The 7,007-nt window shown below is 39.4% G+C and overlaps 1 protein-coding gene across 1 annotated transcript in view; it reads left to right on the forward strand.

Annotated features, from left to right (window-relative positions):
• ERBB4 (erb-b2 receptor tyrosine kinase 4) overlaps positions 1–7,007 on the forward strand; it is a gene marked incomplete at its 5' end in the record, with an annotated part of 720,994 nt that overhangs the window by 663,889 nt on the left and 50,098 nt on the right. The window lies entirely within an intron of this gene.

The raw sequence follows: 7,007 nt of genomic DNA on the forward strand, positions 1-7,007 counted from the left end.
CACAACATGAGGAGCTGTATTAAAGGATCTCAGCATTAGGAAGGTTGAGAACCACTGGTTGAGAGCAAAAGAATGAAAGGTACTCAGATAAAAAATCTTTACTTTTAGGAAATGAACAAGTCAAACTATAGCTTTTTACTTCCATTACTCACTTTAGTACTTGATTCTCTTAAAAAAATAGTTTGGAAAATTAATTAGGTGAGGGGACAGATGATCAGCTGAGATTTAGAAATCCGTGAGCTTTTCTATTTTTTACTTGAGACTGGAAGCATTGAATAATTTGCTATACAGGCAGTTCCCGACTTACAAACATTCAACCTCATGAACAGAGGTTATTAAAGGGAATCAATAAATGTACTTTTCCAACTTACAAACAAGTTCAACTTAAGCAGAAACCTGTAGAATCTCTCTCCTTCGTAACCTGGGCATTGCCCCCACAGCATTTCTAAAGTTTGAGCGTAGAAGATGGAACCTAATTGAAAAATGTAAATATGTGTTCTTTGCGTTTTATAAAATAACTGATACATTCATGCATCAGAATGTTGTTTTAAAATGATGCTGATAATCTCAGGGTTCAGATCTCTCTAGACTCAATCTACTTGGAAGTGAAGAAAGCGTCTGTGGGAAATGATGTATCATCTGTGATCTAAGAGAAGGTTGGATTTGACCAAGTGTGCATCTGCAGCATTGTAGGGGGAACGTATCAGTATGTGGTGAGGGGCGTTCCAGGGCAAGGGCACAGTAAGTGTAAAGGCACCAGCACCGGGAGGGTGTGCAGTGTGGCTTGGCCACAGAGCCCCAGGTGAGGCATTTCAGGAACAGAAGCTGGAGGGGCAGCAGAGTCAAGTTTCCTGTGGACTTTTTCAGCTATGGGAGAGAAGTAGCTCAGTGCATTTGCAGGAGAGCATCCGTGCACGCACGTGTGTTGGGGGGCGGGGGAGTGTGAGGAATGACAGCAAGTTCACGGGGTTAAAAAGAGGAGGTGTGAAAAGATGGAAATGTCATTTTCTATGCCTCCTCTAGGATTAGACCTAGTCCTCTAATCAGGAGTCAGCTTCTAAAGTTGCTGAAGAAACTGTTTAAAAAGAGACAGTAATAACAAAGTAGGGTCTCAAAAAGAGCTATTAATACAGTTGGGGGCAAAATTATAGCACACAGTTCAGAAAGAGGTAGAGCCCTCCTCCCCTAAGGTGGTGTGGAAGACACGGCTCTGACACTCTGTGAGGAGGAAGCGAGGTGTCCGTCACAGAGCAAACGTCATGGCTTCAGCTTCTGGAGCACAGAGAGATGAGCTGCACCGACCAGGACAGCAGCGTTGCCGCTCGGGCTTCAGTTACGGCTTCAGCAGCCAACCACAGACACAAAGGAAGAGGCTGAGTGTGTTCCCAAGCATCTGCGAGGCTCCGAGGCAGCTTGGCAATATCTGGAGAAGATTTCTAAGGGGCAGGGAGCTACAGGCGCTCTGAAAGCAGGGAGGGCCAAGAAACAGGGAAATTTTTATTATTACTATACCGCCATGTGTGTCCTTGAGCCTGTAAAGACAGTAGACACTCAGATAACGACTTCTTACTGGTTTAAATAAAGATATACCATTTTTATTTTAGGATATCTTGTACTTTTATGGGAATGCTGGGTCACAACACAAAGCAGGAGTCTCTCTTGGTCTTTATGCAAGGACCAGCGATCCGAGGGAGAATGCAATGCGTGAAAACAATGCCGCTGGTGAAAACAGAAAAGTGCATCAAGATGGGTTTCTAAATCTTCTCTAGGGGACTGATGTGAAAATTGGAAGCTGGCATTCAGATCTTTCTGAGGATTCGGGAGAGGAACAAAGCTAAGCAAGAGGAGCATGGGTCAGAGCAGGCATCTGGGAAGTGTCTGGGCGATTCCCGCAGGAAGAGTGTGGGTACCACCACGGGGAGTTTCACACGCGCTGGGCAAGCATTTGCACAGGCCAGGCAGGTCCATCGGTGTCCAAAGGAGACAAGACGAAAGTGAATTGAATGCCTTATGTTTTAGCTCCTTATATGGAGACTAAATTGGTTCAAATCACTAGGAGCCTGTAGTGTTTTTGGAATTTCATGTTTTGATGGGAAGATACTTTACCAAAATAGCTAGTACTTACACATTAACTCAGCTGCCTGGACTCATAGGTCAGTAAACCACACTTTACAAAATAATTATTGAAATCTTTAAGCCTATATGATAGCATAAGTTTTGCCTTGAAATAAGGGTACCTCATAAAATTTGATATAATTTGCTTAGTCACAAAAATTATGTATGTCTACCCCCATCTCTGAGTTTTATGGCTTTCAACCAGTAGCACAAAACTCTAGGACTCCACACAATGTGAGGAATGATCTGTCTCTGCTCAGTTATTACTAAGGTGTCAGACACCCAACCTCCTCCCTAAAATGTTTGAATGCATTTGCACGACACGTATGCTCAGAGAAAGGTTCAGCTTCTATCTGTTAATCTAGAAGTTGCTGTATTAATAGGCTGCACACTTCATTGATTTTTAATTAATTTCTAAGGAGACCCAGGATAAGTACTACCTTCCACAGACATCTCTGTTCTCTTTGCAATCCACATCTTTATTGATCGGCTGCCTACGGAGCAGAAGTAATCCATTTTAAGTACACCTCCCCGTGAGAGTCTGGACACTACAAGATTCACTCTCCTCATTGTAATCACATTGGCAAGAGGTCAACGGAGGAAAAACTACAGCGTGGTAGGGATTCTCTTGATGCAGGCAGATGAGCTTTATACTTTTGATTTATTTAGTAAGAAAGCAGTGGCTGCTCACACATGCTGTTTAATTTACTTTTTTGATTTTGCTTTTATTCATTTATTGTATTCTTCAGTGTCCCTAAGAGGACTTTCAAGTTCCAAGGAGACTGTTCTTCAAATAGGACTTTCCAAAAGCTTGTGAGGAGCAGTAAATGAAATTTCTGAAGAAAATATAAGAACAAGAAGAAAAAAACAATCTGTTATCTCTGTGAGGCTTGGTGATCTGCAAATGGTGCCCACACTCGCTCCCCCGGAACTCCAATACCAGGGTCTGTGGTTTAGCTTACGTGTGGTGAGGTTTGCTTTGGCCATCCCATCATAACTATTGCACCCTTTGAATTACCTCTATTTAAGTAGCAAAACAACAAAAACAATTGCTACTGCCTGGAGAGCTGTACAAAATTTTGCTCTTGCATTTCGTTTACTCCAATCATGAACATTACCTAGTGCCAGTGAAGGGCCAGGAATCTTCACGTTGTTGAAGATGCAGAACTGAATTCGCCAATAGTGGATTTCTCTCATGCCTCCAGAGGTGCTATCCTTGGGGAGCCTAGCAAAACAAAAGACTTTAGTTTATAAGCCTTAAATCTTTGTTATGTACAAAGATTTTCTCATAACTGAATTCCAAGAGCACTTGTTTTGTGTTTAATAGTCATTCAGTTATATTTATTGTCTTTTGTGAGTTTTATATATGACTGTACAGTCTGTTGAGTGTAATTTTCTGTGTGTGGTCACAGCGCGTAATGGTTAAGATCATTGCCTCTGGAGGCAAGCTGCCTGCAGACAGATCTTTCTTTCACTCATCTTTGTCATGCACTATTTGTCACCTCTGAGCAAGTTATTTTACCTCTTTCTATATCGGTTTCCTCATCTTGAAGTGGGAGTACTAGTAGTACCGATCTCATTGGGTGCTTGTGAGTTCCAATAAACGAGCATTTAGAACAGTCCCTTTCCAAGTGTGTGACAATATACAGTTTCTGAGGCAGATTTACATATAGCTAGTAAGTAGCCAAAGTTTATTTCTGAAGTCTGGCCCTTTAAACTTACGATGCACTAAAATGACTTTTTACTAACACATACTCACGACGCCCACTAAACATCTGAAGGGAGATTCCTACTCTACCTTTTTACTGTTCTCTGTGTTTGTTATTGGCCTACAATTTAATATTTCAGACAGATACATTTTACAGTTTCACCTATCATGGAATAATAATTTAAAGCTGGAGGTAACCTTAGAGATAATTTAAGCCAATTTATCACTTTTATAGCAGAGATGAAATGAGATCCACGGTCAAAAACTTAAGTCGACAATATGTGCACAACTTCTATAGGGCAACGCTCAGTTCTTATTCTATTCTGCCACGAACCAGCTTCTGCTGATTGAAAGGATGGCTCAGTTGATTCAATCCCAGAGCCCTCTATTTTCCCTTTATGCACTGTTTGGATAAAATCAGTTATTTCATCCAAAAAGATCCCCGTCATCCCTTGAACATGCTTATATCTTTAGCCCCAACACTAGTTAAGCATTATAGTGGGATTTTTTTTCCTTAGGGATAGGATTGGTTTTAGAAGGAAAAGTAGAAGAGAGATTTTCATTTGAAGTTAGATTTCCTGAAGCTTACTGTTATTAAGAAAGCTTCAGGTTATGAGAATGAAAACAGAAAAAAATACACTTTTGTTAACTCCAGAGATTAATGCCCATAAGAGCTGACTACAGCTTCAAATTTTTACTTTCACACATGCATTTGATGAAATTGTCACATGGCCGATACATGAGAAGCAGATATTTACTGTCAGAAATAGTCTGGTCTCTCCTGACTTCTTGAGCTCCCTGCAGCTGGGAAAAATACATTTTTACATTGGTTTAAATTGTAATAATAATGCTTTTTTTGCTAGATACTTGTGACTCAAATATCATAAGATTGAAAAGAAGGTCATTGCTAGGTATATGTCAATACCAGTATTTTAAAATTAAGTCACTCACTCATAAAGCAGTTTATATGAGTCGATTCTAACCAGAGACTAAAACTTTAAACTTGATTCTAATAAAATTTTCCTTGGATCTTATATCAAAGTACATTTCTGAAAATTGAGCATAAAATTTGACTTTTCTACATAGTTTGTATTTACTAGGACACATCTTAAGAGGTGCAGGCAAAACATAAGTAAGCATTCTTTGAAAACTTACTGTGCCATTCAGAGAAGGGATGGAAAATGATCAAATTATGAAGAGTTTGGGTGATGGTGAATTCTAAATAGTTTGGATAAAACTAGAACCATAGCACTTGGGTCATGAAGTAGACGAAATACCCCCAAATCATATTTTCCACAAAATCTCGTCCATATTGTGTGAGAAATGGCAGATATTTTGGTGTAGCAAATCCACTATTTTCTTAACCTCTGGGGAACTTTCTGCAGGAATGTAACCTTTTAGATCTATCTTGTTTGTTGCCTTTATCTTCACTAAATCCTTACTCTATGAGTTTAGGGAGGGCGCCAAATCTTTCCATATATTCCCTAACTTTTCTTTCTTCTTATATGATAGCATTCCCAGGTGAATTAATATTAAATAATAGTTTGAATAATAATAATTCTGCTATTTGTATCGGTGTATTAATCATGATGGCTAGCTTATGATTATATCTTTTACCACTGTAAACATTTATTAAATACCCATTGTGATATATTAGCCAAGGTTCACAGATTTTCTGGGATAAACAATTAAAATTAAGGAGGGTAAATGGTTCTTATGCATCCTAGGATTGTTTGTATATATTTATGGAACAATAATAAAGGTTTGTGTGTTTTGCACTTAACCACATGCTAGTTACTATGTAAGCGCTTTATATATACTAATTCATTTACTCTTCATAACAATCTGTCGGATAGGTGCATTTATGTTCGTTGAAATCTGTGGGATAGGTTCTATTATGCCTATTTGGGAATGAGGAAGGTGATGACAGAGATTAAACAACTTGGCCAGAATCACACAGCCAGAACATGGCAGACCTGGAGTTTCAACCATGCAATTGACTCCAAACTCCTCTTACCCTTCTCCACCATCCTGCATACTCTGTGGCCAAAGTAAGAACAGCGTCTCCAGCTCAGACAATTAAAATTCCTGCTAAATTATAAAAAAGATTCTATAATGCAGATTTTTTTTTTAAAAATTAGTTGATCAGCTACATTGTGTCTTGAAATTCACAGAAATATCTGATATTATACTATTATTCTCTGCAAAAGTACCAGCATCTTTTAAAGCTTTAAGACTTCATTCATTGTGCATGTTCATTTCTCCATGGCCACAGTAGTCTGTGATCCATCAAAGGAAGCAATGGGCTTAAACGTGTAGACCTTAGAGTTTCACAGCGAGAGATCAAATTCCACTTCTTCTACTCATTCCCAGTTAACTTGGAACAAATAACCAGAACTCCCTTAGTCTTGGTTTTCTCATATTTATAATGGGATGAAAACGACATGCGGGTTGTAGGACTGAGTTAACCAACCAATGCAGAAGCATTGGGTTTAATGCCTGCTGCGTTCTAAATACGGGACCACTTGTCAGAATTAGTATTCTTAGGACGGACTCTACTTGAACTGCTGTAGGAGTTGCTCCAGGGCAGAGTATGAGGTTTCTTTTCCAATCATCATCACAGCATCATTATGAAAGATGCTTCTTTATTCATCTTTAAACTTCCAGGGACTTCATTCAGTTTATTTTTGCCACTGCTGTTTCTAATAACTGTCTGCCCCCTTAGTCACATCACACTCGAATTTGAAGAGTGATTTCATTTTGAAGGAATCTAGCAGAGAATGTGACTCTAATGAGATCTTCCAGTAAGAGAAGCCTGTCTTAATGACTGTGATGTGGAGGGACCTGTTGCGAGCAAGCCGCAGACAATTCAGCCTCAAATTCCGGGTGTGAAAGTCGGACGGAGAAGGCCGTCACAATCAGCGATTTGAAAGTGTGCCTCTGCTTCCTCGCTACAAAAACCTGTACAAATATATTTCCAGGGTTTGTTTTTGATAAAATATTTCTGTTTTTACTGCTTTTGAGGATGGTCTGCTGGATGGGGGAAACTATATTAGAGATTGTCACCTGGTTTTCTGAAGCGAGTTCTCATTATTTTGAAGAAAATACCTTTTCTGGTCAAATAGTATTAAGGCTCAGGATAGTCCATCACCAGCTGAGGCTTTGTGTGTAGAATATCAAAGAA

This window comes from Otolemur garnettii, unplaced genomic scaffold, assembly GCF_000181295.1.
Source record: "Otolemur garnettii isolate 467f Iridium unplaced genomic scaffold, OtoGar3 scaffold00013, whole genome shotgun sequence".
NCBI lineage: Eukaryota > Metazoa > Chordata > Mammalia > Primates > Galagidae > Otolemur > Otolemur garnettii.